We start from the raw sequence: 16,647 nt of genomic DNA on the forward strand, positions 1-16,647 counted from the left end.
TTTCTGAAAGGCAAACCCAGCCTCTTAAATCCCATGGACTCTGGAGGTCACACATGCCGTATGCATCCTCTGGAGTGAATAATCTTCTGCGTCTGCTGGAACTTGCCAAATGGGTTCAACTGCTTCCAGCAGCTGGTCCAGCCAGACTATGTGGCAACAGTGAGGAGATGCAGAGCCAGAGGCTGCTGCAGAAGAATATCAGTAGGAAAGACAAGTGTTTTTGAAAGAGTACAGAGAATAAGGTATTCCCAACAGAAAAAAAGCAAGGTTACTTCAAAAGATCGTTTTACTTTAGTAACCTTTCAAATAATTCGGGGAGTCACTTCCTCAGGTTCATTCATTGTTATTACCATTTCAGACTTTTTTTGTTCTTATACCTGTCTTATTTCATCTTAAACGTATCACTTCAGGGGCCAAGGATGGAGTGATAAGACAATCATAGAGTTCTGTCCTGGTGAGACCATCCCTCACTTGACCGCAGCAATGATTTCTGCTGTAATTCAGCTATGTAGGCTTCATTGTCCTAATTGGGTCCTGAAAACAGTACAAACACATTTGTTTTGAAGTGCCAAATTAACTGCAAAGATGTCTGTATTGTTAATGTCACAGAATTTCTCAACTAGATGATGAAATACTGAAATTGGGAATAGCAAAGCATTGGCTGGAGGGTGGGCTACTCACCTCTACTACGAAAAACTTCTCTCAGTGTTACTCCTGCCTCTTCAACACAACAGTATATATGGCACTAATGCTCAGAGGAGAATAATGCAGGAAAGAATGTATTTTTTCCTTATGTACATGACAGCTCCTGTAAGTGCTAATGGCATTTATGTGCACGTTCAGAGGCAGCTGTATTCCATGAATTGGAAAACAGATGGTCAAGGGGGTATTTAACAAAAATATCATTCACCTTAAATGCACTGTTTACAAAATGTCAATTATGTTTTCGTTTTCTTAGGCCAGAAGAGATTAAATAACAAAGGCAGAATGAAGGCAGAAAATTAAGAGAATAAATTAGCAATCAATGCATTGGAAAAACCATGAGCAAGTATTATCAAGTAACAAAGTCATGTTTTTAAAGAAGTAACCTTGTGCTATGATAGGGACCTTTCAGTTAAAACCAATCGGAGCAGGAAAGCATTTTCCCAGAACGCTTGGACAGAATTTATTTCGGATCCAACGTTTTTAGTAGCAAGAAAAAAAACCCCAAACTAAGTGAAACACAAAATTCTCTGAAATTGTGAAGGGAAAGATCTGCTTCTGCCCTTCACCTCACTTTCTTCCTTTTCAGTGGGGAGAGGGAAGATAACAAAAAGAGAAACAAAGGGGAATGGACTGCTGCTACTCACATCACACTGTATTGCAAACAAAATTCAAAAGAAAAGATGTTGTAAAGCAAACACACTGATTTTCCAGATAGCTTTGTGCCAAATTCGTGTTAATAAATGGAATCCTTGTTTTTAGTTTTTAGTTGCCAGGTACCGAAATGCCACAGCAACTGAATTGAATTACCACAGCAAGTGAATTAAATTGCAGATTTGGTCCTTCCAGAAGAAAGTTGAAGGCAATTGTTGGAGGAGGAAGAAGCTTGAATTTTTATAATTAATTTTAGTTTATATGTGAAGGATTTCTCTTTCCATTACAATAAGTTTTAAGACTTTCATTTCAGCTAAATGTTTATTTTGAAATCGTTTAAATCTTATTGCAAATATGTATTTCTTTGAAGTCGGTATTCATTTCAAATATGTGTATCTTCCAGTACAGAAGTGTAAATATGTAAATATAGTAAAATATAGTGTGTTATCAAAGGGATGCAATTCCCTCCTGAGCAATGTCCCTGAAAATAACATCATTATAGATTATACAATACCCAGATGATCATTTTATTGACAGCTTTGCACCCTTGATGTCTATTCTTGAAATTGTAAATCTGATCCCATCAGAGTCAGGGCTGGTAGGAAGCTGTGGCATTTAACTTCATAAATTCTCTTCTTCCAGTTCACCAGTCCTCTTCACCTGCTAACCCTCTGCACTGCAGCTTAAATTTAATTAGCCATGAAGTTTTTTCTAAGATAAGAGTGAATCTTGCATCTGACAGGTTAGACAGCCTTGAACATAAGTCCACATTTCCTCTCTATGGATCTAGTACATGATTAGCATATGCTGATGTTCATCAATATGCTGAAAAGGGTCCCACACTGCCTTCTAATGCTAATATTCCTACATTATAATCTGGTACTGTCTGTTTGCTTCTGGCTTTTAATTTCTTTCATATGCTAATATTCCTACATTATAATCTGGTACTGTCTGTTTGCCTCTGGCTTTTAATTTCTTTCATAAAATGATAATGTGTCATGTTTTAATATGGTGGTTGTATAATTGTCTCTGGATGTGACTAGCAATTTCTCAACTATGATTTTTTTCATCGCAAAATGTATGTTTACCGAAACCTAAATGATTCATGAGAATCCTGCAACCTAACAAAATGGAGAAAATGTCAGAATACAATGTATTGACCCTTTTTCAAAGGAAAATTTTAATTTTCCACTTGAGAATGACTTGTTTATACAGCACAGTTGATTTATACTAAAAAGCTACTGTTTAAAACCCATTAAAATTGGAACAAGATGTTTTGATATGTGCAAACCAACCATTTGGCTTAAATCCAGTTTTATTCAACTGAAAAACATTCATCTCAAGAATATCTTTGAGGTTTTTATTTTCTTGTGCCAGCTGACAATGGATGATAAACCTCAAACATTGCTGAACGGGGAACCCTCTTTCTTATCAGCCACTATGTGTCCTTATACTTCAAGTCTCCTTTGGTGTGTTTAATGTCATCCTTTGCCAAAATTTCATTGCTGTGCAAAGGCTGGTGCTGTCCTTAGTGTGACTGCCATGTCTGGCCACTGCCATCCTGTGCTTGGGTTACTGAACACTCCTGAATTTTTATCAGCTTGACTTGATGCCCCACCACCACCAGCCCACTTCATTTGACCTCAGCAGGGACCACAGTGACCTAGGGTCTTCAGATGCTTTGATTTCTTTCTAACTTTAGCTATAGCATCACTGAAAGTTGCAGCTGTGACTTCTTTTCTAAGTAACACTTAACGCGTGTGTGAACCACAGAGTTAAAAAGCTGGTTTTTCCCCCCCGGGCTGCAAGGTGGAGCTGTAGTTTGTGCTCTTCACTGGTGGACATCATGGAGCTGGACCACAGGTACCTCTAGCCCAAACACTGTCCGGGAAGGTTTCAGATTGGGAAGGAGGTGAGAGTAGTAACAAGAGGACTGGTGGTACTATTTGCAACACTGAGCAATAAGCTCATAGGTCTGTCAGGGGAAAGTGCCCTGATTTCAGTCTACCTCAGCAAACACCTAAAGATCAGTGACTGACCTAACCCTTCCCACCTTTCCCCAAAATCCACTGTGCCCACTAGCTTATTTTGCCCTCCAGAGTCTGACTCTGTGTCCTGGTAGCCAGACCTTCACTGTGACCATTCTTGTTGAACACGTAGGATTGACTGAAAAATATAGAGGTAGGAATTTTGACATTTTGTTAATATTTTAAGGTGGATTGATTCAAAAGAAACTAATCTGCTAGAGAATCCCAGCCATTCACAAGACCCACATTCTCCAATGCGAGATATCTGAGCCTTCCCAAAGCTAATAACTGTACTATTAGCTGCTGTGTGTATGAACTGCTTAAAGCATGACCCCTCTTTCCCTGCAATAAAAAGTTGTGTGCAAAATCTGCAGAAACTTAGAAGTCTGAAATTGCTTGCTGTCTCCTCAGGGCACATGTGTGAAAGCTAGTTGATTTGAAGAATAAAGGACAAAATGCCATTAAGATACAGCTGACTCTGATTACATAGTCAAAATCTGTTGTTTTACAATGTGCTTATATTTCTAAATCAGTATTGCTGCCAGTAGGAATTGCCATTTCAGCACTTAGTAGCATTTGAAGCTGCTAAAGGACATTTTTTTGATGCTGTGGCTTCATTATGCCATTTTTAGGAAGCAGTTGCATTTCTGATTGTTCTTTTTTCCTTGACTGGGCAGGACTATTTCTGCTGCAGCTAGAAACCCTGGTATTTTTGCTGATGTTTTGAGCTAGGTTTCTAATGCTTTATAACACAATTTTCACAGAAATCCTGAGCCCAAAGCTCATTCCACCTGCAAACTCACCATCTGAAATTGCAAGCTAGTGAACACATTTGTCTATTTCTAAACTCATTGCAAACCTCTCAGCTTTCTATGGGACTGGTGTGAGAGAAGCCCATATGGTTACACAAAGGAGAACAGTATGGAGGACTGGGCTGCAGATGGAGCACCAGGAGTCCCCTTTCCATGAGGAGTCTCACCAGGAGACAAGTCACCATGGGGATGTGTCATGCTATAGGCTGTTGTCCTCTTGAGCGTGAGCGGACAATGTTAATTATTTGTGCAATTAAGTATCATCATCACCCTGGTTGTCAAGGCAATGCCTTCATCAGCAAGGAGAGAGGTTTTCACAAGACCACAATGTTAGGCACAAAAAGATTGTTGTCTTAGTGTCCCTGCTCGCCCTGTATAGTCAATAGCTAGAAACTCCTTGGCATATCCAACACTCACACAAAATCCCAAAACCTCAGTTGCCACAGTTCCCTGGGGCTTGGGACGAAGTCCCAGTGCAGAGTCACAGCCCTGGCAGGCCACACAGATGTGGCCTCAACAACTCCCTCCCTTTATAAATAACCCAAAGTCCCACCATTGCTTACACAGGCTTTTCTGATTCTCAGAAACTTCGGGGTTTTTTCCCTTGCAGTTAAAATATTTTGCAAAGTCATCTCCTCCTCCATAAAACATATCCTAATGACTTCAAGGGAGAGTGCTAAAGACAAAAAGCTTCAAGATCAGAGTACAAAGAAGTGCACCTACTTTGTCGAAGTACAGCAAAACATGACAGGAACAAAACATGGCTTCAGTGAGAGTGTAAGGAACTGACGTATTTATGGTGGAATCACTATGAAACTCAAAACGCCGGGCTCAAGGGCATTGAGTAGTGTTGGATGGCGATTAATAAAATGAAATATGATTGCTCTAAGGCTTAGAAGGTGAATAATACATTGGGAAATTCAATATAAAATTAATCTCACACATGAAACAAGGAAAAGCAGGAGTCACTGCATAATATTGAAAGTTAATCACAAAGTTCTCCGAAGTAGTTACATGAGGTGGTCAGAAAAGGTGATAAATAGCCATGGGAACTCCCTTCCCACTTCACAGGAGTGCTTCAGATCTGCTTTTCTTAAAGCACTGTCCATCAGTGATGGTGAGGTGAACCAAAAACTAAACGTTAACAAAAAGGGCTGTGGTGTGGATGGGCTGACCGCACAGCAAGCTGCCTGGGCAGCAGCCATCCTCCAGAGCTGCAGAGCAAGGCCTGGTGGACGCGGCCACGGGGTCCACAAGGGACAGACGGGAAGGGCAAAACGCCCCCACAGCCATCTGCAGGAGCCATCCTGCTCCTGCCACTGCGCATGGAGACAGTTTGGCTCCTGCTCTGGTGCACTTTGCAGTTTCACAGCCAGTTTAAGACCCTTCCTGCTTTATTTGAAGCCACTCATTCCTGGACCCTTACTGCCTCCTCCATCATAACCGCTCGCCTCTTTCTGTGGCCACCTTCCTGAACTGGACTTCCATGTGATGCTGTTTAAATAGAAGGAAAACGTATGGATAGGATTTCAGAGAGCCAGGCAGGTGTACAAGCACATAGCTACACACAGCAGAGGGGAAAGCAACCTACAGCAGGGGAAAAATGCCTGGAGGAGGCAGGAGGTGACTAGGGGCCCTCTTACAATCTGCACTTCTGAGGCACCAAGGCAACTAGATGACTAAAATGCACGCTAAGCCTAGCCCAGAGGGCTCCCACTGCGCTGGTGCTGTACAAACTAAAACCAACAGATAGTCCTGCTCCCAAAGTACTGCCAATTGAAAAAAAAAAAAGAAAAAAAATCTCCAACGCTCCAAAGCAAAGCTAATGTTTTTAATATTTGAGTCAGAACGACAAGGCATTAATTGTGGTCATGATTTAATGGTAATTTTTTGACATGGCATTTGACTAGACTTTAAAGAGATATTCACAATACCTATTTGTCCTTCAAGCCCCATTAACAATATAGATGTCTCTCTCTATAGTAAACACATTAACAAAGGACCAAGCAGCTGTTACCCCTCCTGGTTTGAATTTCCCTTATTTTCCTATCCAAAAATTGCAAACTATTGACTAGAGAGAATAACAATGCAATAACAGAGTGCTGAGGGCCATAGCTTTTTGTATTCCCGGCTTCACTTTCACAAAGTAGTCCTGCAGGCACCATTCAGTCTTAGAACAAGTATCTGTTATATAAAGAGCGCTTTTTTGTGTATAACTCATCATTTCAGATGCTGACAGTACAAAGCCTGACTTGCTGCTTGATGCATTACCTGTTTTGTTGCTAGGAAACTTTTGAACAGGAGCCAATTTGCCATTCAGCTATTTGCTTCGTGTGCAGTTATATGGAAGAGGACCTAAGCTGATCATTATTTTAAACAATGCCCTCCAGTTTTTTTACATGGCGCTGCTAGAAGCAGGGGATATGTGCTATGCAGCAACATTGGTTATGTGTATGATGAAGATCTCCCAAAGTTCAAGAAGAAAGGCAGGATTCACATCCAGTTTGGATTCTTGCATAGAAAGCTCATTCCTCTGGAAAGTGAAAATGCATCTGTATTGTGCTTAGCCTCTCTGTTTGGGCAGCACTGTACATTTTATATTTTTGTTATTTGTACTACAGTAAGAGGCATGGCCCCAGCCAGAATCACCACTCCATTGTGTGACTGAGCCCTTGCTTTGAAGAGCTTATAGTCTGACACCATGCTTCTTGACTTTTATCAAGAAATTATGGCCTTTCACACCTTTTACAGACCTACTGAACGGAACTGGGCTGGTGAAGAGGGAAGGCAATAAACCATTGTTAACAGGGAGACTGCCATGCTCTGGGGACTAGAGCTCTCTGGCTACTAACCTCCAGCTGCAGTATAATTTCCCAGTGGTGTTGCTCCAGTGCTTCTCAGCCTGAGTCACCTCAGCTAGCAGGGAAATGGACATGCTGAAGAGCCAGATAACTGAGACTTATGAGGGGATGACAATCATGAAGACCTCTGTTCCTAATTGTGGTCACTGAGAAAGTCAACAGTTTTGTGTTTTGGAGGATCCACACAAATTCATAATTGTAGTTAAAGTTATCTGTACCTTTTTGTACCTAAAATATTATCGGTGATTTTGTTTTACTCCTTGGGAAAGGGACAGTTCCTGTGAAGCTAATTTTAAGACCGTTAGAATGTATGCCTCGTGCTGTGAAACAACTAACTTTCAAAAAGAGAGGAATCTTCCCTTAAGTTCACATATGCAGCGATGGCCCAAAAGCCATAATAGTGACCTGGTAACACATAGTTTTATTCTGAGTGCTGCACCCCAGGAAAGTGGAGGAGGAGTAGTAAATAAAAACAGGCTTGTCTGCTCCACAAATGTGTGCAGTTCTGAAGATTTTACTCTTCTAACATTTGGGTGAGCCTCATAAATTCAGTGAGGCGGGATGGTGCAACCTGTTGGTGCAATGATTTGGGTAAGGCTTCCTAACACCGCCACCATGCCCTCCTTTCTAGAACAAGTCTTCAAACAGGTCACTAGACGTGGTGACCACTGAAGCTGACAATCTCAGCTGTGAGGAACTGCTTGTCTTGGAGCAGATTTAGATTAAGGGAAGATGTTTTCTGTCCCCATCTACCCTTTGCTATATCAGCTCCAGATCTTTGATTTCATACAGCTATCTGCCATTTCATCGGATGTCCTTAACCATGCAGTTTAGAGTATCCAAGTTTTTCAGTATCTATCCTGAGGTGCTCACCTATCCACAGAGACTCTTTAAAATTTTGAGGTTCACTGCAGATGCTGGTTATTGATAAATTTATTGAATTATTTTCTTTTTCTCTCTCACTTTTTTCTTTCACGTCACCATGACCATAACATCAATGTGCATCATACATAAGTTTTGAAATAGCACCTACAAGAATATGGGGGGTTTATGTTCACTGTCTCACTGTATGTATCTATGCATCTGAAACAGATGTTGCTGGATATTTTGCGTGTTTTACACCTGTGTTTAAATATTCAAGTTACACTGCACTTTGCATTTCTCAAGATTTGTACGTGTCTTCCTCTCAGGGAGTATAATATTCTGTTATCTTAATACATAATAAGGTATTACCATTATAGCAAACATCTCTATAGCAACATAACTTTGCTTCATGCTTTGTAAACCAGTAGCGTTTACTACAAAAACCTTGCAGACTAAGTAAGATAATGCAAAGAAAAGGGGGAATAAAACACAAGCACTAACACAGCAAGCAAATGCTGAAATCCAGTATTCCAGAGCTACTACTAAGGCAAGAGGATAAACATTAACCGGAGGATGTTGGTTCCATTCCACATCAGCTTTTCAAAACCACTTTTTATTCTGCATTGAATTTAGAACAAAATAGAAACAGAATTTTGCTGAAAAATATATGTTGGGATTAAAAATTAAGATTTTGTGGATGTGAAAAACTGATATTAAAGACCATCTTGTGAAAGCATGAATGCATTTCAAGTGTTTTGCATTCACTGACCATTCCAGCTAGGTCCAGTGAAGGCAGGGCAGCACAAGTGGGGATGTCCGTATAGAATCACCGAAGTATTGATTGGAGAGGATCTTATCTAGTTCAAAGTTCCACTTGAAGCAGGACTATTGCCAACACAGGGTAAGATCAGATGTAGCTTTATCTAGACAATTCTTGACACCTTCCAAGGATGGAGATCCCACAACCTCCCCAAGCAACCTGTTCCTGCCCTGTACTAGCCACCTAGAGAAAACACTTTCCTAATGCCCAACCTGAACCTCCCAAGCTCAATATGTCACTGTTGTCCTCTGCTATGGCATCTGGCACTACCTGGTGGAATTTGGCTCCAGTATCTTTGTAATTACCTTTCCAGTAGTTGTAGATGGCTGTTAGCTCACCTCTTTGCCTCCTCTTTGTCAGACCAAAGAAGCCCAGCTCCCCCAGCCTCCCCTTGCAGGTCACATGCTCTCAGCCTGTGACCATCTCGGTACCTATCTGCTGGAGGCTTCTGCTGCTTCACCACTTCCTTCTTGAATTAGGTGCCCAAAACCAGACACAGATGTGGCCTCACCATGCTGAGTAGAGTGAGATAATCACTTCCCTCAATCTCCTGGTCACCATCCTTCTATGTAGCCCATACCACTTTAGGGGGTACACAAGTACCCCCTAAAGGGTCTTATAGCCCATTATCTCTGCAGCAAATTAGCACCATCAAGGAAAACGTTTAACAGTGTAGGCAGTTTCAGATAACTTGATTTTAATGGATCAAAAATTCCATCACAGCTTTATGTTCCTCTGTGCTCGGTTTCCTTTCTCTTCAATTTTCTCCTGAGTGGCAAATTGTAGCATTTGCAATGTTACATTTTAATAAGTTGCTTTTTACAAAAGAGTAACTTTAGGTTCCCCTGTGTTAGAGAAAAAGTCAAACCCACAGAGGAGAAGATCATAGATGTTTGAGGTGATTCATTGATTCTGAAGAGGTTTTTTCACCTACTTAGATTGTCCACCTTTTAGCTAGTGTAACAGCAGTGAAGACCATTTGAAGGTTCCTCTTCTGAAAGAAACAAAATTTAGCCTGTAACTACAGACAAATTTTTTAATTCTGGCTTTACAAATCTAAAACAAAATCCCCCAGGGCAAGTAGCAGATAGGGTGGTTGGAGACAGAGCAGGGCTCAGAGGGCTGGGGCACTACTTCCCCCTAAGTTCCATGCACTCAACTCATCTAAGACATGAATGGCAACTCCACAGCCTCATAGCTTGTCATCTGGATCAAAAATGCTCCCAGTCCTGACCTCTGAGAATACTTTGTCAGGATGCTTTGTCAGGATACCCAGGATCTGAGTTCAGTGAAACGTTTGGGCTCACAGCTCCCGAAAATCCCGCTCTGACTCTAGATGGAATAGGTCAGGAGGAGGTGAGTGTGAGAGTGTTGAATGCTTCCTTGAAAGCAATACTTAATTTTGCAAAAAACAGCAAACCCAAAATGTTCAGTGTGTCAACACAGCCACGTTGGGATGAAAAGTCATAGGAGACCCTAGCTGATAGTTTGACGTGGAGCATCAGTCTTCTTTGAGCAGCAAAACTGAAAAGAGAGGAAAAGGCAGCAAGACACCCATCTATTCTGTAGCTGTAGTTAAGGAAATTTCATTACATCAGTCATTGCCTTAAATCACTGTCATCATAGTAATTAATTTATTCTTTCACATATAAAACATGTTATTAAATATATCACCTTTATTTGCTAATTGCTTATTGGAAGGTAAAATTGATGATTCCTGCATTGAATCCTACAGTTCAACAAGCCCTATAATTTTCTCAGTACCAGGCATAATTAGTGTCGCTTGGTTTCATCTTGTCCTACAGGAAGACCAAATGAATCACACTGGACAGCAAAACTCCTTGGGAATGGTCTGTATATACTTTGCTGGAAATAAAAGCAGTGTAGGGCTTCTGTGATTTTTGGGTTACCTCAGTGTGTGAGAAACCTCAGATCGGTATGGTCTGGAATATTAAACATGCTATGCACAGGAGACTTTTCCAGACATTATGCTAACTGAATAAAGCATATTCAACTTCCATTACATTTCTAACAAAAAATAAGTAACAGCAACTTCTAGTGCAAAAAGACTTAGCACATTAATTTTACTTAAATATGTCAGGAAAGGAAAGTGACAATTGAGAGTGTGCAGAAAAAGCTGATGTTTTACAAGGCCACCTTCCAGGGTTAGTTGAGCACACAGGTGAGGCACACTCACTGCACGGGGTCTCTTCTAGATGGGATTGCTGTCCCCTGGGAAGAAAGACAGCATGTCCCTGCTTCTGCTGTGATTCTTGTTAAGTGTGCCTAAGGCCTTATTAAATATTCATATTTTAATATCATTGTGAAAACTATTGTCACCTCAGACACTTCAGTGACTCTCATATTTAGTGGGGAGATCTGCAGGTGAAAATGGAGTAAGCTCCAACCACTCATACGAAAGGCTTCAAATTATTTAAGCAGTCAACTGGAAGTATCACGTGAGAGCAGCCCTCACAACATAACCTCCAAAAAGAAGGTTGGTTGCTTAATTAGGACCTACATGGATGCTACAAGCTGAAGGATGCAATTAACTTGTCTAGCTTCTCTCAACCTGCATAATTTGTTTCTTTCATATTAAAATGTCTTATGCATTTGGGCTAGTCGCAGATAAAAGTAATCTGCCTTTCCCCCCCACCTTCCAGAGGGGTAAGGGCTTGCAATTCTTATTGAAATCAAGTGCACAACACCTCACAAAATCAAGCCAGTGATGCCTCTTTGCTTCTTACAGAACTTGTCTGGCACTCGTGTTGAGAAAGAAACAATTTCTGTGGCAAGAGTAGAGAAAGCTCACATCAATACAAGTGGCAATTATCCAATAAAAACAATATATGTTAGTGGTATTTATGATATAAATAGTATTCAGGGAAAAAAAAACAACCCACAAATATTTCAAACAACTATGCATCATTAAACAGAATGAATGTGTTAGTATTGCTATCATGCAACATCAAGGGTTCATTTAACTGCATGGTATATGTCTACTGTGAAATTTCTTGGGACATAGGTCCAAATTTGAAGATGGCTTGAGAAAAAGTTAACATTTTAATTATGAATAGAATTTATTCTGTTATGCTTTTAGGGCAAGGGCAAGTCATCAACTCTCGATGAGCCTCAAGACAGGCTAGAGCAAAAGACCAAAACTTCAGAAGAATTTAAATGCAGCAGCACAACCTAGAGTCTGACAAGGTCCTCATGCTGCTGCACTGAGAAGACTGACAAAATAAGCAAAATTTAGGAAAGGTTAAAAATTCAAGAACAAAATATCAATTTTAATTTTAAAACATGGGGGTTTTTCTGAATATTTACTTCATAGCAGAGCGATATTTTGTCATTTAATATCACACATGGCAATTAATGATTATATCAATGATTTGATTTTTTTATGTCTGGCATTCATTGCAGCTTCTGCAAGCTGGGCTCAGTAGTTTCCTCTGCAAAGACAAAAAGTTTGAAGGAAAGTAATAATTTGGGAGTTACAAGTGTTTAAAGAGGTATGACACGGTAGCTAGTCTGAAATGTTTTTCCAAGTGACACATCCTAGAGATAAAAAAACCCACCAGTAAACCAGAATGGAGTTTGAAATCCCCTGTGAGGGTGGGATCCTGCAGTTCACTGCCTCAGATCTCAGACGGGCAGTTAAGGTTTTTGTAGAGAAGCGACACACAGACATGCACGTAGAGAAGGCAGCTCTTCATCCTGAGGGACAAATCACCAAAATGCTGAACCAGAGGTGCTCAGGAGACACAAAGATGTGCCATAGAGCAGTTCCACCCCCAGCTCATTCGCCTCAAAGGCTTCTGGGGAAAAAAGAGTATCTTCTGGAAAGAAGGAATCAAGGTGGAGAGTAGGCAAACAACGCTGCAGAGGGAACTTCCTCCCTCCCCCAGGATGATGCTTATGAGCCCTTTTGCAATGAAAGCACCCTTTTGAGGCCCATGATGATAGGAAAATGCAGCCAATGGTGGCAGAAGATTCACTTTTCAGAGACCTGTAGCTAAATTTGTGATGTCTGTGGACTTGACTGCTTAGTACAAAACCGGTGGACTTCTTGAGATGTCTCCCAAAGCATCCTGGACTAAAGCTGGTTGTCAGGGGCCATGTGGACTGCAGTGACAAAACCAGGGAGGGGTGTAAGGTTCTTGAGGCAAAAGGTGAGCTGTTAGGTAGGGGTTGGGATCAACACTCCCCTGACAGCATCGCTGAAATGTTCCCGCATCCAAGTGCAAGCTCAGGCAGGAGAAAGATGAAGCACAGACCAACGCACAGTTGAGAAAGCACTCTTTGGGAAAATAGCTTAGATTTACTAGGAACTGGAAAAGATTTTGAATACATGGAGTGTATGCAGCTAAACCAAATTGAATCAGTTATGAGTTGGGCCAGGACTGAATGATCCCAACCTGCTAACTGGATTACCTTGAATTTTTCCTAGGACAGTCATTTTTAGCTTGGCTCAAAAAGTTTAAATTACTGGGCTAGTCCTCTTGGCTGCTTTTTAATTGAGCCAACCTTTACTTTGAGGCATTTTTAAGTGTTGGTGGCTCTATTATTAGTTTATCATGACTCAGACAGAACACCTTCTGTATGGGCAAGTTAAAGTTCTGATAAAAATTGATCTTCTCAGCCTCAGGAAGGCAGTTAAATGTTAAAAGTCTCATAAAACTACATGTGAGTTACACCCCAGTCACTTTGGAGTTAAATTTCTTAGGTGAGGCAGATTTCATCATTGTAACAATAACAGGAGTCTTTCTACTGACTGCATTGTATTCCTCCAAACCCCTGCGAGATCTGTTGTTTATAAGCAAAACTATGCACTTTAGCCATGCATTTTAAATATCTGAAGTGTTTTAAATATATTTTGTACCTATAAGTTAGTCCAATTTAAAATTAAAAAAATTAGCTATAAACAAGTTTTGAATCACTACAATGGTGCCAGTGAGCAATGAATTTTGAACAAACCTTGTAGTTAGTAATTTTGAAAGCACTTTGTTCCTCACAGCATTACTTTAAAATCCTGGGAAGACTGCTGCCAGCAGAGTGTGCCCTCTTTCCATTCAAACTGTGTGAAGATGGTCCCAACCAAAGCTCCAGCAGTGTATATTTGCCTGTTGAAAATACAGTGATACCATCCAAGCAGAAATGTGAGAGAAATGTTAATAAAATATGAAAATTAAAAATCCCCTGCTATTATTTTGCAACTGTGCTGTTTCATATAAAATTTTCATTTAATTCAACAATGTAGAAGCATATGAGTTTATGGAAAAGATGCTATTCTTAATGTAGTGTGGGATGTACCAGACTGCAAATTTTACAGCACGTTAATTCAGCTCTAAAAAGTTATTGTGAGATGCTAATGGCATAAAGAAACACTAGAGTACACATAACACACTGAAAAATCAGGAGATGTAAGCCAGCTGCATTTGCTTTTTATGAGTGCTGTGCTGATTTTTTTAAATATATTGCTATCATTTATCTAAGAATAGAAATACACTTATATTTTGTATGGTATGCTTCTGGAAACAGAGTGCAAACAAAATATTTCCAAGCTGAATGACTGATTTGCGGTGGATACTTAAATATCTTGATACCGCTGGACTCAAAGCCTTTCACTTCCGTTATTCAGCACTTCAGGCTCCTTATCGAAACATGGATTTGGGCATCTCAGTCTGAAAATATTGACTTGCTCTTTTTTTTTGGTTTAAAATATTTGTGCTCCTGCTTTGAAGCACTTTGATTCAGGGGACCTGGGCCACCATGGACCGATAGCTGTGGCTGGTTGACGGCTTGATTTCATAAACGTGCCCTAACAATCTAATATTTGACAATGGCTCTGCTACACTACAGGATATATAAAGGCATAAAATAATAGTGCCTGCTCAATAGAGCCTTCAGTCTTCCAGAGCCTCAGTTCAGATATAAACAAGCATCTGAAAGTAGTTTTAAAGTAGTCGGAGCCCATTCATTTCATGCCATAACCATTACAGGAATCTCCTTCTTGCCCCCTGCTACTGCCAGGACAATCTATCCTCAGTAGCTGGTACCGGTTGCATGTCTGGTGTGTTGATGGCCCATAGGAATTCATCAAGGGCAGAGAAGACAGATTTTTATTACTGAAAAATTTTAATGTGTTTTTTGCTTTCCAGAGGTCACCACTGACACTAGGACAGTTGTTTTTACTGTGGCAGTTCACTGCAGGAAAAAGACGGGCACTGCACCTCTTTCTTTCACCTCTTATTTGTTAAGGACGGGCTTATGGTGCAGATGGTGAGGACATCAGCAGGCAGAGCTGCTGCTGGACCTTCAGTAGGCTGCTTCTGAGCAGTGAGGGCTGGATCCACGGCCACCGCGGCTACTAAAGGAAGCAATACCCTGGCCTCAGTGGCACTTTATGGGTGTGGGTCCCAATCTGTGATTATTCTGGATTTCTCAAGTCAAAACTGGCGGGACTTGCTGGATAATTTTTTTGTGAGGTGGGGGGAAGGACTGTCTTTAAATCTGTTTAGCTCAAATACTGCTATGCTGCGATGTGGGATTTGTCACTATTGCCTATGGGTAAAACTGTAATAAACTGTAATAGATGCTGCGCACTTCGACCTAATTGAAAGTCATGGGATGTGCAAACATCTTCCAAAGATGGCAACAACGTCTCCACACACCTCCAGGTGATTGCAGTGCTTCTTCAAAACCTGCAGAGCTTGTAAGTCTTTACTACAAACAGCTCCTGTCCCCACCAACCGCTGCAGTCAGCCGATGGCTTGGCACTTACTGTGTTTGTCATGCTAAAGGACCCTGGTCTTCTCTTTTCTTTCAACTCTTAAAAATACTTTAAAGACTAAAAGTACACTCCCTGTAAAGGTAGTGGGGTATGACAGGAAGAAAGAACTTAGTAGCTTGACTTTTGTGGATTTTCTTAGTTGAGCTTTATCTTCAGTGATTTCTTTTCTTATTATAATTCTCATTAATATCTTCATGCCACTCCAAAATCAAGCTTTCAGCTGTGAATGTGATGTGGGTGGCTGATTAAATAATCTATTATTACCAAGGTTTTGATAATAAATCTTGAATCTTTATGTTCCAGGTATCAGAGAGGAACCCGCAAAAGACAGAAGAGCATTAAGAAGAAAATGTATATCTTAAAAGCATCAGCAAGAAAATCATTCAATCACCAGCTTGCTAATAAAAGTAATAATTTTATTATTATTCAGGGAGGACCAAAAATACTGCTGTAAATCTGCAGACCTTGCTCTATATCTCTTAGCATGGATCAGAAAGGATACACATGCTATTTACAGGAATTAAGGATGACAGGATCAAGTTCCACTTCCCTTTTATCCCTTACTTATTTTTTTAAATGATTGCACATCTCAAATAGACTTGCACAGGCCTTAAATAATGTGCAAATCCATGCAAATAATTTGTCCATTAAGCGCAAGTGTATTTCCAAATGAGGAATAAATTTCTTCCTGAAGAAGAAATTTATACTAAGTTATATTAGTTATAACTCTCAGTTATACTAAGAGTGTTGTTAAATGGTGGATATGTGTAAATGTGGTTGAAGTGCCAACACAAGCCAGCAATGTAGAGGAGAGTTTGGATGCCAAACCATGACTTGGAACAGAGACTGAGTCAAAGTCTAACCTGGGATTCAGGTACACATTTTGTAACTGGCCTTCAGCCAGTTTTAGCCGTTCCTGCTTTCATGTGAGTTTAGTCATTTGTGCCTTTACTTGAGCATGGACATGGCTTGACATTGCTGTTATAACAGAGACTTGGTGGGACAACTTATGTGAACGAATATTATTCTAAAAGGGTATAGCTTGTTCACAAAGTAGAGGCAAGGCAAAAAGGAAGGAGATTTTGCCCTTTAAGTCAAGGATACATACAAACCC

This window comes from Aptenodytes forsteri, unplaced genomic scaffold, assembly GCF_000699145.1.
Source record: "Aptenodytes forsteri isolate BGI_AS27 unplaced genomic scaffold, ASM69914v1 Scaffold55, whole genome shotgun sequence".
NCBI classification, from domain to species: domain Eukaryota; kingdom Metazoa; phylum Chordata; class Aves; order Sphenisciformes; family Spheniscidae; genus Aptenodytes; species Aptenodytes forsteri.